This window comes from Chiloscyllium plagiosum, unplaced genomic scaffold, assembly GCF_037043375.1.
Source record: "Chiloscyllium plagiosum isolate Xiang-an unplaced genomic scaffold, Cpla_swu_hap1 HiC_scaffold_22, whole genome shotgun sequence".
NCBI lineage: Eukaryota > Metazoa > Chordata > Chondrichthyes > Orectolobiformes > Hemiscylliidae > Chiloscyllium > Chiloscyllium plagiosum.
The window spans coordinates 67,385,736-67,407,503 of NW_028270160.1; the positions used below are offsets into that span (position 1 = coordinate 67,385,736).

The 21,768-nt window shown below is 43.1% G+C and overlaps 1 protein-coding gene across 4 annotated transcripts in view; it reads right to left on the reverse strand.

Moving 5' to 3' along the window:
- Positions 1 to 21,768, reverse strand: part of LOC122544099 (putative G protein-coupled receptor 139) — a 97,637-nt gene that overhangs the window by 19,907 nt on the left and 55,962 nt on the right. The window contains exon 2 of one of the 4 annotated variants that reach the window (XM_043683125.2): positions 6,090 to 6,215. The exons of the other annotated variants lie outside the window; for them this stretch is intronic. The gene's annotated coding sequence lies outside the window, so the exon portion shown is untranslated. The remainder of the gene's footprint in view (positions 1 to 6,089; positions 6,216 to 21,768) is intronic. 4 annotated transcript variants of the gene reach the window in all.

The following is a 21,768-nucleotide window of genomic DNA, read 5'->3' on the forward strand; positions in this document are numbered from 1 at the left end:
CGTTTCCAAATTCTTCTTGTATTATGGTGACCAGAACTATATGCAATACTCCAAATAATGTCGCACCAGAGTTTAATACAATTGCCAGATGACCTCATGACTCTGAAACGTAATCCTATATCAATAAAACCTAACATACCATACCATCTTATCAAACTTCGTGGCAACGTTCAGGGATTATATACATGGACACTGAGATCACTCAGCACTTCCAAACATCTTACCATCTTACTCTGCATTCCTGTTTCTCCTTCCTAAGTGAATCATCTCACATTTTTCCGCATTAAACTATATTTGCTACTGATCATCCCAGTTCTGCTGCTTCTACATGGGTCTCTGTACCCTGCAACATCCAACAGCACCGCTCACAACTCCACTGACCTTCGTGTCATCAGCAGATTTAAGAAACCGTCCTTCTATGCCGTTATCCAGGTCATTTATAAACATGGCAAATAGCAGTGGATCCAAAACAGATCCTTGCAGTACACCACTAGGATATGAACTCCAGGTTGAACATTTCCTATCAACCACCACCCTCTCTCTTCTTTCAGATAGCCAATTACTGATCCAAGCTGCTAAACCACCCTCAATCCAAGACCTCGGTATTTCCTGCAAGAGCCTACAGTGGGGAACCTTATGAAACGCTTTACTGAAATTCGTATACACCACATCAACAGCTTTACCGTCATCCACTTGTTCGGTTACCTTCTCAAAGAAAGCAATAAGGTTTGTGAGGCACGATCTATGCTAAAAAAAAAACATGCTGACTATCCCTAATCAAATTATTCTTTCTAGATGCATATACATCCTATCTCTTTTCATTCTTCTCGGCACTTTGCGCACAACCAAATAAGGCTCAGTGATCTATAATTCCCCATAATCTATTTTCCCATTTTTTGAACAAGAGGACAATATTTGATACCTATAGTTTTCTGCCCGCCACTGTAGCCAAATTGTATTCACAGCTAACCTGCCCCATTCCAGGCAACATCCTGGTAAGTCTTTTCTGTAACCTCTCTGAAACAACCAAATCCTCTGGTGACCAGAACAGTATGCAATATTCCAAGTGTTGCATAATTAAAGTTCTATAAAACTGCAGCTTGACATATCCATCCTAATCTTCAATGCCCCTGTAAGTGAAGGCAAGCATGCCATAGGCCTTGTTTTTTTTTTAAAGAAAATGATATCTACCTGTGCTACTCTCTTCAGAGATCTGTGGAAATCACATCGAGATCTCTATACTCCGAAGGGTTCTGCCATTCACTGTATCAGTTCCACTAGTACTTGCCCTTCCAAAACACATATAGTCACAATTGCCTGCGTTAACCTCCGTTGCAATTTTCTGCCCATACCTCCAAACGAACGAAGTCCTGCTGTATCCTCTGACAATTCTCCTTACTGTCCGCAACTCCATTGAAATTTGTGTCGTTTGTAAACTAAAAATAGACCAGCTCCGTTTTCCTCCCAAACATTTGTGCAGATTAATGTAAATCATGTTTTATTCTTACACCACAGTTAAAATATAATCAAAAGAAAAAAAAGAATTGACATAGACTTAACTCGATGAAAACACTTAATAAAATCGTATGTGTTTTATATACCATTTATCAACTGTTTCACCATCATAGCTGGCTCTTTACAGTGAGGGAATGCGTGTCTCTTCTAGTGTTATTCTCTTGCCTTCTCCCTGTAACTCTGCACATTGTTAATTTTAACATAACCGTCTAATTGTTGTTTTTTCAATAATTCGATTGAAGCTGCCGTTCTGTCACAATGAGACTGTGATTTACAGACACGCGCCACTCCCTGTGTGAAAACGACCTTACTCATCTCACTTATTTATTTACTTAATGACCTTACATCTCTGAATAATACCTCTCCATCCTTTCCCTCATGTCCACTGTTTAGACCCCTCATGACTTGGAAAGCTTCAATCAGACCAGCTTTCAGCCTTCTGTTCTACATTGATAACTGTCAAAACTTTCTAACCTACCGCCATTGCTGAAATTCCTCATACACAGTCCCATTCCCATCAATATGTTCAGCGCTGTCTCCAATCCCTTTTTGTCCCCGCTTCCCGTGATGTCTGAAACTCTGCAATAATCCAAATTCAGAATTCATTTAAAGCCGGATTTTGTTGCTAAACATCCCGAAACACGAAGCTTTGCTTTCAGTACGTGTGCCATGCTCGCGACAGTGACACCACTGGTCCATTAATTCAAGAATTCCCAACAGGTTTTCCTTTTGCCAAAAGCAGATCGGCCAATTTGGCAAAACTGAAGACAAAAAAAAAGAACACGGCCCTTTTGCAGTATTGTAACCAATGATGTTTCGCACAGTTACGAAGTGCAACCCCCAAACTGAGCCCGGACCCGATACTCAGACTGGCTGGATAAAAGCTGTTCTTTGTGAGGGTGGATTTTACAACCTCAGAAGTCACACGGCACCAGGGTTTTAGGTTTCAGGTTGATCCGTCGTCAGGTGAAGTGAGGAGAAGCGCACAGGCACAGAATTTATTGGCAGAGAGATTGAAACATCATACTAATCGTGTGAGCGGACTATACTCAGGCTGAATAATAACTCCATCTGCGTAATCACAAATATCAGACCGTGACAGTAAATTGTCAACAGCTGAATGGCAAGTGAAGAGATGACCTAATACCCGATTAACTGAGGCAGAAGGATTCATGCAAAAAAAAAGGTGGTGCTGGAGACAAACTACATGTCTGGACTAGCATGATAAACTGTGTGGAAACAAACTCTCTCTCTCTCTCCCTTCTTCAGACCTTTTGACTTCAACTTATAAGCATATGTTCCATTTGTACTGTTTTTCAGAGAGGTTTGCTTATTGGGACAGTTGTGTGTATCCAGAGCAGCTAATTAATTCTGGTTTGGATGGACTGAGTTCTGTAAGAGTTCGTTATTCTGTTCTTTGTGTTTCATTGCATAATTTTGTGAATAAATTCTTGTTTGTTTTAGAAACTTGTAGTCAACATCGCTAACTCACTGTGGCTAATTTTCTCTGTACACTTACCGAAACAAATTGTAATGTTATGAACTTGGCGGCCTCCTTAGGAATGTTTTGAGTGGTCCGACCTAGTCCATAACAGACTGGGGGCTCGTCACGGGATTTTAAACAGCGAGTGGCATGTGCTAATGTCTTTATGTCGGTTGTTGGCGTGTTTGGGTAGACAAAGGTTAAATTTGGCTACAGTGGCGGGCAGAAAACTATAGGTATCAAATATTGTCCTCTTGTTCAAAAAAGGGGAAAATAGATTATGGGGAATTATAGATCACTGAGCCTTATTTGGTTGTGCGCAAAGTGCCGAGAAGAATGAAAAGAGATAGGATGTATATGCATCTAGAAAGAATAATTTGATTAGGGATAGTCAGCATGTTTTTTTTTTAGCATAGATCGTGCCTCACAAACCTTATTGCTTTCTTTGAGAAGGTAACCGAACAAGTGGATGACGGTAAAGCTGTTGATGTGGTGTATACGAATTTCAGTAAAGCGTTTCATAAGGTTCCCCACTGTAGGCTCTTGCAGGAAATACCGAGGTCTTGGATTGAGGGTGGTTTAGCAGCTTGGATCAGTAATTGGCTATCTGAAAGAAGAGAGAGGGTGGTGGTTGATAGGAAATGTTCAACCTGGAGTTCATATCCTAGTGGTGTACTGCAAGGATCTGTTTTGGATCCACTGCTATTTGCCATGTTTATAAATGACCTGGATAACGGCATAGAAGGACGGTTTCTTAAATCTGCTGATGACACGAAGGTCAGTGGAGTTGTGAGCGGTGCTGTTGGATGTTGCAGGGTACAGAGACCCATGTAGAAGCAGCAGAACTGGGATGATCAGTAGCAAATATAGTTTAATGCGGAAAAATGTGAGATGATTCACTTAGGAAGGAGAAACGGGAATGCAGAGTAAGATGGTAAGATGCTTGGAAGTGCTGAGTGATCTCAGTGTCCATGTATATAATCCCTGAATGTTGCCACGAAGTTTGATAAGATGGTATGGTATGTTAGGTTTTATTGATATAGGATTACGTTTCAGAGTCATGAGGTCATCTGGCAATTGTATTAAACTCTGGTGCGACATTATTTGGAGTATTGCATATAGTTCTGGTCACCATAATACAAGAAAAATTTGGAAACGTTGGAAAGGGTGCAGAGATTTACTAGGATGTTGCCTGGTATGGAAAGAATGTCTTATAAGGAAAGTCTGAGGGACTTGAGGCTGTTTTCGCTAGAGAGAAGGTTAAGTGGTGACTTAATAGAGATGTGTAAGGAAGTCAGAGGTTTCGATAGGGTGGATAGTGAAAGTCTTTTTTCCTCGCATGATGATGGCTAGCATGAGGGGACACAGCTTTAAATTGAGGGTGATTGATGTAGGACAAATGTCAGAGTTAGTTTCGTTATTGAGACGGTAGTACGGGCGTGCAACAATTGTATACTTTCTTGCCTGCAACAGTAGTAGACTTGCCAACATTAACGGCATTTAAATGGTCATTGGATCAAAATATGGGTGATAATTGAACAGTGCAAGTTAGATGGGTTTCAGGTTGGTTTCACAGGTCGGTGCAAGATCAAGGGCCATAAGGCCCTGTGCCACGCGCGCTGTAATGTTCTATTGTCAAATTGGACTGGAGCTTTGTGAGACAACACCTGGAGTATTGTATACAGTTCTGGAATCCTTACCTGAGGGAGGATATTATGGTTATGGAGGCTGTACAACAAAGGTTTACCAGACTGATTACTGTGATGGCAGGACTGATGCATTCTGACAGAAAGGATTGGTTAGAAGGACATTCACTGGGATTTAGAAGAACGAGGGAGGATCTAACAGAAACTAATAAAATTCTAGTAGATTTAACAAGGCAAATGCAGGAAGGGCTAATGCCCGAAACGTCGATTCTCCTGTTCCCTAGATGCTGCCTGACCTGCTGCGCTTCTCCAGCAACACATTTCCATCTCTGATCTCCAGCATCTGCAGACCTCATTTTCTCTTCAAAGGTTGGGATAGTAATGGCACTTCCAGTCACCAAACGTTTTCTGGAAGTGGATGGGGTGACTTTGGAAGGTTTGCAAAAGGTGAATATAACCAAGCTGCACGAATTAGCAGAGAAGCTGCAATTGTGATTGCCTGCTTCAGTGACGAAAGGAGAGATCATTACAGCAGTAGCTCAGCATAAACACTTGCTGGAGAAAACATCAGAATCCATGGATATGACAAGAATTCGACTGCAACTGAGGCAACTTAAGTTAGAGGCGAGACATAAAGGGCAGCAAAAATGGAACAGTTTGAACTATAGTGAAAAGAAGAAGAGAGGGATAAAGAGACAGCTGAGAAATAAAACAAGAGAGCTTTGGAACTTCAAAAACTGACACATAAAATTAGCATCAGCTTAAAAGGCTGGAGGTAATGGCTGAGGGTAGGAACGAGCAAGAGAGGAAGGAGGAGCAAGCCCCCGGTAGTGAGAAGCCTAATGAGAAACTGTTGAAGTATCTTCAAGCATTGCCTAAATTTGATGAGGTGGATGTGGAAGCCTTTTTTCATCTCATTTGAAAAGGTGGGTTAAAAAAGTGGAGTGTGGTCAGTGGCAATTTGGATTTTTTGATCGAAACGAAGTTTGTGGGGAGGGTTAGTGGGGTCTTCGCATCACTGTCATAGGAGATATCTGGGGAGTATGAGGAGGTGAAAACGCCATTTTAAGTGCACATGAGCTTGTACCAGAAGCCTGTATACAACGTTTCAGGAATCTGAGGAGGGACACAGGTCAAATCTACATTGAGTTTGAAAGGGTCAAACAGAATACTTTCAACAGATGGTTCAGAATTTTAAAACTCGAGCTATGATATCCTCTGAGAGGAATTCAAAAATTCACTGCTTGAATTAGTGCCAACTCATGTAGAAGAGCAGAGAGTTAAAACAACAAGTTTAGCAGCTGAAGTAGCTGATGATTATGCGGTGGGTCATAAAACTCTGTTTGGCTTCCATAATCAATTTCAGAATATAAATTGCAGGAAAGAGAAATGCTCACATGGAAAGGGAAAGATATAGCTCGCTGAAAATCATAAGGATAACTTACCACACAACAGAAAAGAAACTTGAAGGGACAAAGAAGTTATAAATCTCCGAAGTTTCAATTATAATAAAGCGGGCCACTCGAAATCACGGTGTTGGTGGGCAAGGAGAAAGCCAGAGGTAGGAACATCTGTTGGATATGTAACAAAAAGCACAAAGGAAATTAGACTACTGCCTCAGCGTGCACACGACAATCAGAGGTTGATTAAGGAGGAAATGTCAGATCTGCTTAAAAAATATACATGCAAGTGTAAAGTTTATTCACATAGGCCAGGAGCAGTAAGTAAGAAGGTTACAACATTAAGGGACACAGGATCCTTTCAGTCTATAATGCTGAAGGATGAGGAGATAAATACTCCTCAGAGACTATTGCTAGAAAAGGTAATAGTAACAGGAATTCATGTGAGACAAAAAGTCCTCAGTTGTGTAAAGTGAGGCTAGAGAGTCCAGAGAAGGAGTGTAGAATTTGTATTAGGAGTACTAGACAATCTCTCACCAAATGCTTATGCTTCCTAGTCTCGTTTAAAATGTGGACGAAGGCAACTGAAGACATGAAGAATGTGTTTTTTATAGGAATTTTCCCTGACTGTGTGATAACAAGGTCACAGAGGCACAGGTTGAAGCAGGACGGATCAAACGACACAGATAAGGAAGCTAACAGAGCGTTATGCGAGAACTTGTTTGATCAGATAAGTAGCACAGAGCAGTATCAAATAGGTAAGCATGCAATCATTGTTAGCTCGGCTAAGCTGATTGAATTACAGCAGAAAAAAGAGAATGTGAAATAATTATATCAAAGGCATTTACAGAGAAAGAAAGTGAAAGCATCCCTTAGTGTTATTGCTTAACAATTTTGTCTTAGTGAGGAAACTGAGACCTTAATACATTCAAGCAGATGAGACACGGGCAAAGATTCATTAAAATGTTTTGGCAGTCCTCTATAGAAGGAAATTGCTCCCAGTGGCGCATGAGCCAGAACCTGGAGGTCATTTATGGGTGAGGAAAACACAGGCCAAAAAACAGAGAGATCTTTTTTTACTGGCCTGGAGTACACAAAGATGTAGTTGAATTCTGCCAGATGTATCATTCATGTAGCTAATCGGAAAACTAGAGGCAGTAATAAAACCTATAACTTTAATACCTATTCCAGTATTTGAGGAACCTTTCCCAAGAGTCTTGATTGATTGTATAAGTCCCCTACCTCAAACAAAAAGTGGGAACAATATTTAATAACAATAATGGATGTGTTAATTCGATTTCCAGCGGGTATCCCATTACACAACATCACAGCTTAAAGGTTTGTAGAAGAATTACTTAATGTTTTTACTCGATACGGAGTAACAATAGCAATCCAGTCAGATCAAGGATCAAACTTCACACGCAATGCATTCGACAAGGTTATGGATAACTTGAGAATAAAGCAATTCAAATCTACTACGTACTATCCAGACTCGCAGGAAGCACTACAGAGATGGCATCAAACATTATGTTGAGGACTTATTGTCATAATTATGCAGATGATTGGGGTAAGGGAATTCTGTTTGTATTTTGTTGCGATCAGAGATGCACTGAATGAATCAAACATGTTCAGTCCATTTGAATTAATGCTGGGGCATGAAGTAAGAGGACCATTAAAATTGATTAAAGAGAAAATAATAGGTCAGAATCCAGATACCATCCATTTGGACGATGTGCCAAATTTTGGAGACTTATTACATAGAGCTGGAGAGTTACTTAGACAACATTTAAAAGTATCGCAGCATGCAATGAAAGAGGAAACGGAAATCACAAATTCACAATTTTGCAATTAGGGATAAGGTACTGGTGTTACTTCCAGTAACAGGTGAATCGTTAAAAGCAAAGTTTAGTGGACCTTATGAAATCGAGAGGAAATTGAGTGAGGTGAACTACTTGAATAGGACTCCTGAGAGGATGAAATGTCACAGAGTGTTTCAGGTGAATCAACTCAAAAGGTATCTTGATAGGAAAGGAAAGCAATAGGAGAAGGTATTAATGATCACTGCACAGAAGGAAGAAACACGTTCAGAGGATTCCGGATGAGACATCCTCAAATTAAACTGGATAATGGAAAGATTGTCAAAAATTGAGATAATTTATTGAGTTGCCTTCCAAAGGAAAATCGAAATGACCTGAAAGAGTTATTGCTATCACATGGGGAGATATGGGAAAATAAATTGGGAAGTACAAATCTAATTGTGCAAGATGTGCAGACAGGAGATGCTTTTCAGATTAAGCAGAATCCTTATTGGCATAACATTCTAAATGGGGCACAATTTCAGAAGGAGATAGAGCACATGGTCCAGTACATGATGGAAGTGGGTTACAGTGAGTAGAACTCACCTACAGTCACGGTGCCAAAGCCAGATAGTACCGAACGGTCACGTGTGGACTATCTCAAATTCAACGTCGTTGCATAAACTGATGTATATCTAATTCCACAGTTGGAGGACAGTGTCGAAAAAGTGGGACAAGCAACTTACATTTAGACTTGACTAGATTCCCTATAGTGCGGAAACAGGCCCTTCGGCCCAACCTGCCGACACCAACCCTCCAAAGAGTAACCAACCCAAACACACTTCCCTCTGAGTAATGCACTGAGCACCACGGGCAATTCACCTGACCTGCACATCTTTGGATGGTAGGAGGGAACCAGAGCAACCGGAGGAAACCCGCACAAACAAGGGAAGAATGTGCAAACTCCACACAGACAGTCGCTCAAGGGGGAATCGAACCTGGGATGCTGTTACCGTGAGGCAGAGATGCTAACCACTGAGCCGGCATGCTGCCCACTTGCAGAGGGGCTACTGGCAAGTACATCTGTCTGAGAGAGCAAAAGCAATTTTGACCTTTGTAACGCCAAATGGACGATTTCAGTTCAAGGGCTTTTGACTGAAATGTCGATTACCCTGCTACTCGGATGCTGCCTGACCTGCTGTGCTTTTCCAGCACCACTCCACCCTATATCAGTTCAAAGTCATTCCACTTGGTACGAAAAATGCGCCAGTCACTTCTCAGAGACTGACGAAGAAGGTCTTTGCCGGATGACCTGACTGTGTGGTGTATATGGATGACCTAATGATTTTTAGTCACTCATGTATGGAACATCCACAGCATTTATCAGACTTCTTTGATCGACTATATAAGGCAGGCTTGATAGCAAACATAGCTAAAATTGTATTTGCCAATGTCCAAGTCACCTTCTTGGGCCATATCCTTGGACATGGACAAATGGCTCCACCGGATACAGAAATGAAAATAATTGGTGATTTTCCCACACCATTGACTAAACAACCAGTAATACGTTTTCTGGTTCTGAATGGATTTTATCGAAGGTTTGTGCTGAACTTGAGCAGTGTGGCTACGCCACTCAATGAATTGTTTAACAAAGGTCAGGATCTTTTAGTGGACAGCAGACCGTCAAAAGGCACTTGACAGCCTAAAACCTGAGTTAACCGATGCCGCAGTATTAGCCACACCTGATTGCACAAAGCCTTTCAAGGTAGTTATCAATACCAGTGATGCGGTTGTTGGTGCAGTGCTCCTGCAGGTGGATGATAAGGACTCATCGGTTATTTTTCCGGGATGCTGCATGTTCAACAACAGAAATATTCAACGGTGGAGAGGGAGTCTTTAAGGTTGGTGATGGCCTTACAACATTTCAGAGTTTATGTTGCCAGCAATGCATCTAAAACAATCGTATCCACTGATAATGACCTATTGACATTTGTTGGAAAATGTCAGATTGTTTTGATAGAGGTTGTTGTTGCAACCATTCAGTTTGGCAATTGTGCATGTGGCAGGTCATGGCAATGAAATTGGCAGGAGTGCTGCGGACTGAATTTGCATGTGGTTGTGCATTTTCACATGTTTGTGGTTAGTATAGCGTACATGTATGTTTAGATTAAAAACTGGGTTTTTGAAGGGTTAAAAATGAAGCCATATTTTGGTATTGATGGTTCATTTTCCAAAGTGGGGAGATGCAATAAAGCTGGTCATTATTTTTTCCAAAAGCTGTTGCTTTTCTCAAAGTTACTGTGTCCTTATTTCTTTTGAGAGGAGTAATAAGACACACTCGGCTCTGATCAGACTTGTTTGGTACAGAGATATATAGGGTGTTGAGAAGCTATTTTGTTTATATGTAAAAAGATGAGCATTCAGGCCAAAGTGGTCATGTTTTGCTCAGTGATTCTGCATTGTTGTATATCTCAAAGCCCACCTTGGAGGACGCTTACATGATGATCGGTGGCTGAATATCCCTGACCACTGGAGTGTCGTCCATTTGGGAGGGAACATCTCTGTCTGGCGAATGTTGTACTCCGTCCATTCATCCATTGTTGTAGTGCCTGCATGGTCTCGCCAATGTACCATAATCTGGCATCCTTGCCTGCAGCATATGAGATAGACATGTTGGCCGAGCCACGTGAGTATCTGCTGTGCACATGGTGAGTGGTATTCCCACGAGCAATGTTAGTGTCAACGTCGATGATCTGACATGACTTACAGAGGTTGCTGTGACAGGGTTGTGTGGTGTTGTTGTCGATGTTGACCTGAAGTCTGGACAGTTTGCTGCGAACGATGGACTATTTACAGTTTAGTGATTGTTTGAAAGGGAGAAATGGTGGCGTAGGAATGACCATGGTGATGTCCTTCTTCGTCTAAGTTAAAGTGAGGTAACAGTGAGGTAGAGATGGAGCTGTTCAGAAGCAGATTCTGGAGCTCGGGGTCGAGGAAGCTAAAAGTGCCACCATCAAGTCGCAAAATAAAAAGTGGGCATTCACTTATGGTTGTTATGAGATGAAAGCATATATCTCATAGTTTTGGGACGTTGGAGGAAATTAGAGAATTGCAAGGTTATGACTCTGGACAACAGTATGCAGATGGGAGAATATGAGACTGAAGGCGGCAGAAGTATTGTGAGGCAGGAGGAGTTTCCAGAGATCCAAAGGATTGTGAGGCTGAAGGATGTCACATAGATAGAGATGTTTGTGATCCAACTTGTCCATGCTGACCAGATATCCCAACATAATCCAGTCCTATTTGCCAGCACCGCACCCATATCCCTCCAAAACCTTTGTATCCATATATCCATCCAGATGCCTTTTACATGCTGCAATTTTACCAGCATCTATTACTTCTTCTGGCAGCTCATTCCATAAACACATCACCCTTTGATGACAAAGTTACCCCTTGGATGTCTTTTATATTTTTCCCCCACCCTAAATCTATTTCCTCTAGTTCTCAACTCACCCACCCCAGAAAAAGAACTCGTCCATTTCCAGCATGATGTTATAAACCACTATTCTGTCATCCCGCAGCCTCCAACCCTCCAGGGAAAACACCATATTTAGAGTTTCCCTACAGCTCAAATCCTCCAACCCTGGCAACATTCTTGTAAATCTTTTCCGAGCCTTTCATATTTAAGAACATCATTCCGATAGAAAGGAGATCAGAATTGAACACTTTATTCAAAAAATGGGCGAATCAATGTCCTGTACAGCTCAACATGACCTCATAACTCCTATACTCAATGCTCTGACCAATAAAGAAATGCATACCAAATGCCTTCTTCACTAACCCATCTAAATAAGACTCTCCTCTCAATAAATTAGGAACCTACATTCCAAGGTCTGTTTGTTCAGCAACATTCCCCAGGACCTTAATATAAAGCATATAAGTCATGCTCGAATTCGCTTTTCCAAAATGAAGCACCTCGCACATATCCTCATTGGCCTGTTTGACCAAGATCCCTTTTTGCTCTGAAGTAAGTTTCTTCTCTGTTGGTGTCACCTGCAAACTTACTATTTCTAACTCCCATATTCACACCCAAATAAGTTATGCAAATGACAAAACGTAGAGGAAACAGCACTGATCCTTTTGGGACACCACTGGTCACAGATCTCCAGTCTGTAAAGCAACCCTCCACCATATGTTTCTGTCCTCTAACTTCGACCTAGTTATGTATTCAAATTGTTAGTTCTTCCTGTATTCCATGAGATCTAACCTTGCTGATCAGTCTGCCATGAGGGACATTATCAACCGCCTTACTGAAGTCCATATAGATCACGTCTACTGCCCTACCCTAATAAATAATTTTTGTTACTTCTTCAAAAACTCACTCAAATTCATGATACATGATTTCCCATGCACAAGGTCATGCTGACTATCGCTAATCAGCATTTGCCCTTCCAAATGCATGTAAATCATGTTCCTCAGGATTCCCTCCAAAAGCTTGGCCACCACCGATACACCAATGTCAGGATTACGGGTCTATAACACCCTGGCTTTTCCTTACTACTTTTCTTAAATGGAGAATCCTTGCTCGACTCTTAGCATATGCTTCAACATTTTGGCAGCCATTGATCAGTTTCTTAAAAAAAAGCAGTCTTCAGAATTGTGAGTGTTTATTGATTGTCTTTGATCCCTCTTTTAACATGATCATAAAGGACTGTGTGAGCCACTGAATGACCTTTCTTGCTAAAGTTTTGTCTGTGTCAATGAAATGTCTTTTTGTTGAATATCTTTTGCTGTTAGTTTATAGCCATGCATTTCAGTATGTTTGCCCTGTTATCCTTGGGTAGCACTCCTCTGATACACATATAATTTGCTTTTTTTTTCTAATTTTAGATTGTGAAGTGTGCTTGGAGTGGTTAGTATAAAACTTCATGATCCATTTGAATTCCATCTTATCACCCAAACAAACAAGGCCACTGCTCGCTAAGGAGAGAGTCACTCTTATGTAGACAAATAAGCCATCAAACAATGCTGGGGAATGCACTTCAGAGACTCCCTCACTGTGATCGATACGAGCGGCCTTGACTAATTCCACAGCACGCTACACACCATGGCTCAGCAATGCCCCAGCCCCACACAAAGTAGAGAAGGCCGTCTGCCAACTCAAGAACAACTAGCTGCTGGAGCAGGTATTGAAGTGCAGAGGCACAGAGCTCCCAGTGAAACTCTCCTGACTGCCTGACCTGGAAGGGGGAGAACATCCCAGGAGAACTCTGAGATGTTACAATCGTGAACATTTTCAAGAAAAGGAACATGTTCAACTGTGGTAAGTTCAGAGGAATCTCACTGCTGTCGACCATTGGAAAATTCATCGCCAAGATCCTGTTCACCCATCTCGTCCATGAGATTGAGCAACTCCTCCGGAATCGCACTTGGCTTCCAGCCACAGAGGGGCAGAACATTAATGATTTTTACCATGTGACAGCTGCAGGAGAAATACAGTGAAGAGAGCCTGCCCATGTACATGGCCGCCTTCGCCCTTAAAAAGTCCTTTCACCCCGTCACCAAAGAAACACTATGAATCGTCCTTCTCTGCTTTGGCTACACCATAAGGCTCTTTCCCATCCTTCGACTGTTCCACGATGACATGGAAATCATGGGAATAATAAATGGCTCCCCCAGTGAGGAATTCCCCATTTGGACTGCTGAAAGCAGGGTTGTTTTCTTGCTCTAACACTGTTGCTGACCTACCTCGCTGCACTGATTCACCTCACCACAACAAGCTGCCAGCTGGAAAGAGCCTAACCTACAGAGCCAGATGGAAAATAATCAACCTTCAGCTCCAGCAAACCCAAACCAAACTCACCCCAACTCAGTGTCATTGAGCTCTAGTATGCAGATGGTGTCTGTGTGTGCACAATATCAGAGGACATACTCCAGATCACTGTCAGCACATTTACAGGGACATAGAAGAACACGAGTCTCACCCTGAACATCCACGAGATGAAAGCCCTCCACCAACCAGGCCTGACATTACAGAGAGTATCCCCGATAATCAAGGTTCACGGGGAGACCTTGGACCTTCCAATCCTTCGGAAGTGTTCTGTCGACCAAAGCAGATATTGAGGAAGTGATCCAGCAATTCCTCCAGTGTGCTAGCAAAGCCTTCTGTTATCTGAGTGTAAGCGTGTTCAATTGCAACAGCATGAGATCCAACACCAACCCGTGGTAGTTTCCACTCCCCTGTATGGTTCTGGGACATGAACTGTCTGCAGCAGGAAATGCAAGGTGCTGGAGCAGTCCCAACAATGCTGCCTATGCAAGATTCTGTGAATCCGCTAGGAAGACAGGCACAGAGACACCAGCTCCTCCACCAGGCCAACATCCCCAGCATTGTGGCACTAACCCCACCTGATCACCTGTGATGGGCTGGACACGTCATCTCCATTACCGATACGAGACTGCCCAAGCTGGCACTCTACTTCCAGCTCTGAAATGGCAAGCGATGGTTAGAGGAGATGCTTCAGAGATACCTCCAAGATTTCACTGGCAAAGCACAGCATTCCCACCGACTCCTGGGAATTGCTGGACCAAGACCATCTAAAGTGGAGGGTGGGCATTCGGAAGGTGTCAAGCGCAACGGGACTTGCTGTGGGGAAAATGTGGAATCCAAGAGAAAACAGTACAAGGAGCGCGCTACAATCCCAATGCCCCATCCACCCCTTCCAACGGCCACCTTTTATCCCAAGTGTAACAGAGTCTGTGGAACCCACATGGGTCTGTCCTGCCACCTACAGACTCACCCTCAGAGTGGGATGTGTCAACCTCGTCTGTGACCCAACGTAAATGAGATGATGAGACAGGAACATTAAATCCCCTCACAATTCTCCCAGCGCCTTTGTTACAAATTCCAATATTTCCCTGTCGAATGCAGTGTCTAACAATGTTATGCAGTAAAGAGGACTTAAACAGTCCTTGCAATTCTGCTTTCTGACCGTTATTATCCAGAAATTACAATGAGTTTAGGATGGGAAAGTTGGATGAGTTTAATGCATTATTGAGACAGCCACGTGGATCCGAAGATTAACCTTTGCAGTCTATTTGGGTTCAGCTGAGTATAAGCAAGCAGTAGCAATTATTAGTAGGAATACTTTTATAGGAACAAACAGTAATTGTAATGTAAATATGGTTACAATCAGGACATTGAATGCACTTGCAGCAAGGGCAGTACAGTAACTGTGTGTGACAGTCATCTCTATTCCGACTGGATAATTAATGAGTATCAGTCCTGCAATGGCTGGAATCCTGGATTGTATACGAGATGGTTTCTGTAATAGCATGTCAAGGACCCTCCACCGGAATAGAACGTAGAACATAAAATGTTATAGCGCAGTACAGGACCTTCAGATCAAATGTTGTATAATAACAAATGTCTAAAAATCTCGTTTTACATGAGTTTTCTAAGCAGAGACCCATAATGTTATACAGCATAAACTGAGTTTGAGTTAAAACCATGAGTTGTAAGAAGATAGTTAGGCCATTTGGCACACTGAGTATGCTCTGCCCTTCAATGAGATCATGGCTAATCCAGTAATCCCCAACTCTTCTTTCCCGCCTTTTCCACAAATCACTTGTTTCCTGGATTAACTAAAATCTGATCTTCTCTGCTGTAAATATAATTAATGACAATGCCTCGACAGCCCTTTGCAGTCAGGAATTCCCACTGATTCACTACCCTTTGAGTCAAGACATTCCTCGTCCTCTCCATCTTGAATGGGCGAGCCCTTCCTGTGATTTTATATCACTTGGTTACAGATTCTCACTCAAGGGAATCCAAATGAAGTGGCAAAGATAAGTTTTGACGACGACAAGTAAATTGGTGGAGTTGGGGATAATGAGGAAGGATATTAATGGTTGTAGCAAGATGTGGTTCAGCGAGAAAGATGGAGGGAGAAATGGCAAATGGAGTTTCATCTGGACACGTGAGAGATGACAGACTTTAGGATGTCAAATGCAAGAAGAAAGTTAGGATGGTGAGGGACATTGATATTCACAAAAATCTTCGTGCAAAGCCGTAACTCCCTGAAAAAGGCAACAGAAATGGATAAGATGGGAAAGAAAGCAAACGGATCACTTACATTCATAAACCACAACATTGAGTATCGACGTTTGCATGTGATGTTGAAATTGTATGAAACTTTTATTGGCCACATTTGGAAGTACTGTGTGCAATTCTCATCGCCACACAATGGGAAGGATGAAGAGGATTTGGAAAGGGTGACATAGAGGTTAGTCAGAACTTTATCAGTGTTTTACGTGTGTGTTAGGTATAATGGCAAAAGGGATAAAGTTGGATTGCTTTGCGAGAGTGCCAGATGCTGACAGGCGACCAGGTACATGAATATAAATTAGGAGAGGCATATATAATGTGGATCGTCAGAATTTATTTTCCAATGAGCAAAGCTCAAATACTAGAGTGCACAGTTTTAAGATAAGAAAGATAAACTTTAAACGAGGTGTGTGATGCAAATCTTTTTTTATACACTGAGCGGATGGAATCAGAAACGTGAGCAAAGTTTTGAAGAGTTATTTATACAGAAACATGAACAGGCAGAGAATAGAGGGATTGGACCATATGCAGACAGATGATATTAGTTTATACTGCCATTATGCTCAGCCCAGCTCTGGTGGGCCTATTCCTAACTTCACAGCACCTACCCTGTCAATCTCCCCCTCAGAATATCTCATTAAATTTCTCTCTAGTTCTTCTCTACTGAAAGTCACTTGAACTCCATCTACTCCACCACTGCTCATTAGAAAATCTTCCATTCCCGGGATCGGCCGGGATACAGTAAATGACACCTCTATCCACACCCCATTCACCTATTTTTCTCTTGGCAACCTTCTCCCGCAGCTCCACCCCCCACCTGCATTTATCTCTCCACTCTGGAGGCTTCCTGCCTCTATTCCTGATGAAGGGGTTTTGCCTGAAACGTCTATTTTCCTGCTCCTCGGATACTCCCTGACCTGCTGTGCTTTTCCAGCACCACTCTAATCTAGACTCTGTTCGGGGAATGGGTCTGGTTTGGATTTCTCTTCAGAGTGTTAGTGTGGACTTGTTGGGCCAAATGCCCTGATTCCACATTATATGGATTCTATGAAGGTAGCCATTAAGGAACTGAAGAATGGGTTTAGAAGAGCTAGATTAGGGCATGAAAAAGCTTTAGTGCATAGGATAAAGGAAAAACGTAAGGCGTTCCACACTTATGTGAGGATGGCCAGAGTGAAGGTAGGGCCGATCAGGAATAGTGGAAAGAACTTGTGCCTGGGGTCGAAAGAGATAGCGTAGGTCCTGAATGAATATTTTGCTTCAGTATTCACTACCAAGAGGGATATTGTCATTTTAGAGGACAGTCTGAAACAAGCTGATATACATGAAGAGGTTGATGTTAAGGAGGAGGATGTGCTGAAAATTTTGATAAACGTAATATTACCTCACTCCCGTGGGCCAGACGAGATATTTCCAAGGTTACTACAGGAAGCGAGGGAAGAGATTGCTGTGTCTTTGATGATTATCCTTGAGTCCTCACTGTCCAGAGAGGGTACAGAGGAGACCTGTCAGGATGCTGCCTGAACTCCAGATCATGTCTCATGAAGACAATTGTGGGAGCGAAGGCTTTTGTCGTTGGAGTGAAGATGGCTGAGTGACAACTGAATAGAGGTGAACTAGATGATGAGTGGCATAGATGGAGTGAATGGCCAGAGACCTTTCTCCTATGGTATAAATGGCTATCACAAGGACGCATAATTTTATGGTGATTGGAGAAGGTTAAGGAGAGTTTTCAGAGGTAGGTTCTTTATACAGAGTGATGGGCGCATGGAATGCACTGGTAGCAGTGATAGAAGAGTCAGATACATCAGGTAAATGTAATAACACATGGATAGGCATTTGAGAGATAATAAAATGAAGGGTATGTAGGCTGGTTTAATCTTAGAGCAGGGTAAAACATTGGCCAGAAATCAAGGGCTGAAAGACATGTGCTGTATTATTCTATGTTCTATGGTAGACTGCGTAATATGATGAGAAGAATGTAAAACGATACGACATCCAGGAAGAGTTGGTCAACTGGATATGAAATTGCCTTGATGGTAGGAGACAGAGGTGGTGAGAGATATTTTGTTTTTTTTCTGATGGAGGCATGTGGCCAGCCGTGTAGTCGGTCCACTATTGTTTTTCATTTGGATAAATGGTTTGAATGGGAGTATTGGTTTGCTGGTAAGTACGTGTTTTTTTTGGTGACACTGAAATTGGTGATATAGTGGGCAGTGAAGGTTATCTATTTTACAACAGGATTAACAGTATTATTGGAATAGTGGGCTGTGAAATAGAATGGAGTTGAAGTAAATAAATGTGAGGTGTTAAATTTTGGTAAGACCAACCAGAGCGGGTCTTTTACAGTTAATATTCGGGACATGGGTAGCGTTGTCAGTCAGACACCACGGAGTGCAGGTACACATTTCTTTGACAATAGTGTCACAGGTAGCCACGCTGGTAAAGTAGGCGTTTGGGCCGCTTGCCTTCATTGGTCAGAGCATTGTGAATATCGTTTGGGATGTCTAGTTGTAGCTGGACAAGACTTTGGTGAGGCCACCATAAAATCATTTCTATCAGTAGGAAGAACTCATCTGGTTCACTTACCTCCGTTAAGCATTGACATCTGATATTCTAACCTTGTCTGGTCTACATGTGACTCGAGACCCACAGCAACATGGCTGACTCTGAGATGCCCTCTGCGCAATTAGGAGTGGGACAAAAAGTACTGGCCCAATCAGTGACACTACATCTCATGGATTAATGGATAAATAAAACTATCTGTGTCCCTCCCTACATCTGCAAACACCTCCAGGTGCAGCAATTCGCAATGGCTTTGTAACACCGTTCAGGTCCTGGCCACTCTCTGTGACATGCTCAGCACCTCCAGAACCTTCAATGCTCCCTGTTCCTATCATCTCACTAAATCCTCACAATGATCCCCCTGCCCACTGTCCTTCTCCTGCTAGGAGACAATTTGCAATCGCTTTAACTCTGCTAATACATCCTCTCTCTTCAGAATTATTAATTCTTCTGGTGATTTTCTCAGCCTCATAATCTAACATAAAGTATTTTGTCCTGAGTGAGAGACGGGCAGAAATTTCTTGCTGAAGTTTTATCTGGTTCAATTAAATTTTCTTTTGTTGAGTATTTTAAACTGTTCCTTCAGTTTGGATGAAGCCGTTTTTATCAGGTATGTTCAGGAGGGTTTCCTAACTGAGTATGTGGACAGACCGACGAGGGGATTTGGATTTTGGATTTGGTGCTCTGCAACGAGCCAGGACAGGTGTCAGATCTCGCAGTGGGAGAGCACTTTGGTGAAAGTGATCATAACTGCCTCACATTTAACACAGCCGAGGAGAGTGAAAGGAGCAGTTACCAAGGGAAGATATTTAATTGGGGAAAAGGAAATTATGACGCTATCAGACAGGAGTTGAGAAGTACAGACTGGGAGCAATTGTTCCACAGAAAGGGCATAGCAGACATGTGGAGACTATTAAGGAGCTGTTGTTGCGAGTGATGCACAAATTTGTTCCTCTGAGACAGGGACGAAAGGATAAAGTTAAGGAACCTTGGATGACGAGAACAGAGGAACTTCTCGTCAAAAGGATGGAAGCAGCTTACGTAAGGTGGAGGAAGCAAGGATCGAGCACAGCTTTAGAGGATTACAGGCTAGCTAGAAAGGAGCTCAGAATTGGACTAAGGAGAGCCAGGAGGGGGCATGAAAAAGGCTTGGCAAGAAGGATTAGGGACAACCCAAAGACATTTTACTTATATGTGAGGAATAAGAGAATGATCATGGAGAAGGTAGGGCTGATCAGGAATCCCTAAATGAGATTTTCGCTTCGGTTTTTACCAAGGAGAGGGAACTTGTTGTAAATGAAAACTTAGAGGAGCTGGGATGCAGTCTTGACCAGATCAGGATTGATGAAGTTGATGTGCTATAAATTTTACAAAACATTAAGATTGATAAGCCTCCAGGGCCAGAAAAGATTTATCCTAGGCTGCTCTAGGAAGCGAGAGAGGAGGTTGCTGAGCCGCTGGCGAGGATATTTGCGAACTCATTCGCCACAGGAGTCGTACCAGAGGATTGGAAGAGGGTGGATGTTCCTCTTTTCAAGAAGGGTTATAGGGAAATCCCTGGCAATGGATTAGAGTGGTACTGGAAAGGTACAGAGATCAGGCATATTCGAGGTTTCGGGCAAAAGCCATTCATCAGGAATAGAGGTAGGAAGACTGCAGGGTGGAGAGATAAATGAGAGGGTGGCAGGAGTGGGGAGAAAGTAGCATAGAGAACAATAGGTGAATGGGGGTGGGGATGGAAATGATAGGTCAGAGAGGATTGTGGGGGAAGGCAGGAAAGAGAACAGTGGGTGAATTGGGGTGGGGATGAAGATGATAGTTCGGAGAGGAGCGGGAGTGGATAGGTGGAATGGATGATAGGCAGGTAGGACAGGTCATGGGGATGGTGCTGAGCTGGAATGTTAGAACCGGTCTAAAGTGGGGGTGGGGAAATTTGGAAACTGGTGAAGTCCACATTGATGCCCTGGGGTTGAAGTGTTCCAAGGAGGAAGATGAGGTGTTCTTCCTGGTAAGGGAGTGGCGGTGAAGGAGGCCCAGGTCCTACATGCCCTCGGCAGAGTGGGAAGGGGTAGTTGAAATGTTGGGCCACAGGGCGGTGTGGTTCATTGGTGCAAGTATCCCGGAGATGTTCCCTAAAGCGCTCTGTGAGGAGGCGTCCAGTCGCCCCAATGTAGAGGAGGTCGCAGCAGGAGCAAAGGATACAATAAATTATATTGGTAGATGTGCATGTAAAAGTTTGATGGGAATGGAAGGCTCTTTTGGCATCTTGGATGGAGGTGAGGGAGGAGGTGTGGGTGGAGGATTTGCAATTACTGCAGTGACAGGCGTAGGTGTCAGAAAGGGAGGGTGGGTTTTTGGGGTGGGTGGGGCGTGGACCTGACCAGGTGGTCACGGAGGGAACAGTCTTTGTGGAAAGTGTAAAGGGGAGGAGAGGGAAATATTTCGCTGGTGGTGGAATCCGGTTGGAGGTAGAAGAAATATCAGTGGATGATGCGGTTTATTCGACGGTTGGTAGGGTGGAAGGTGTGCACCGGAAGTTCTGTCCTTTTTATGGTTAGAAGGGTGGGGTTCGAGGGCGGAGATGCGGGGTGTGGATGAGATACATTGCAGTGCATCTTTAACCACCTGGGAAGGGAAATTATGGTCTCTAAAGGTGGTGGAGGCGGAGGAATTGGGAATACGGGATGGAAGTTTGGCAGGAGGTATGGTGGGAAGAGGTGTAATCCAGGTACCTGTGGGAGTCGTTGCGCTTTTTAAAAAAGTCAGTTGTCAAGTCAGTCGTCATTAATGGAAATGGAGAGGCCCAGGAAGGGGAGGGAGATGTCAGAGATGGTCCTGGTGAATTTGAGGTTGGGGTGGAATGCGTTGATGAAGTTGATGAATTGCTCAACCTCCTCATGGGAGCACAAGATGGCGCCGATGAAGTCATTGATGGAGCGGAGGAAGAGGTGGGGTGTGGTGCCGGTGTAACTACGGAAGATAGAGTGTTCTACATAGCCAACAAAGAGACAGGCATGGCTGGGGCCCATACGGACGCCCATGGCTACCTCTTTGGTCCGGAGGAAGTGGGAGTATTCGAAGGAGAAATTGTTAAGGGTGAGGACCAGTTCAGCCAAACAAATGAGAGTGTCAGTGGAAGGGTACTGTTGGGGACGCCGAGCGGGGAAGAAACGGAGGGCTTGGAGGCCCTGGTCATGGCAGATAGAGGAGTAGAGGGATTGGATATCCATGATGCAGATGAGGCGTTGCTGGCCCG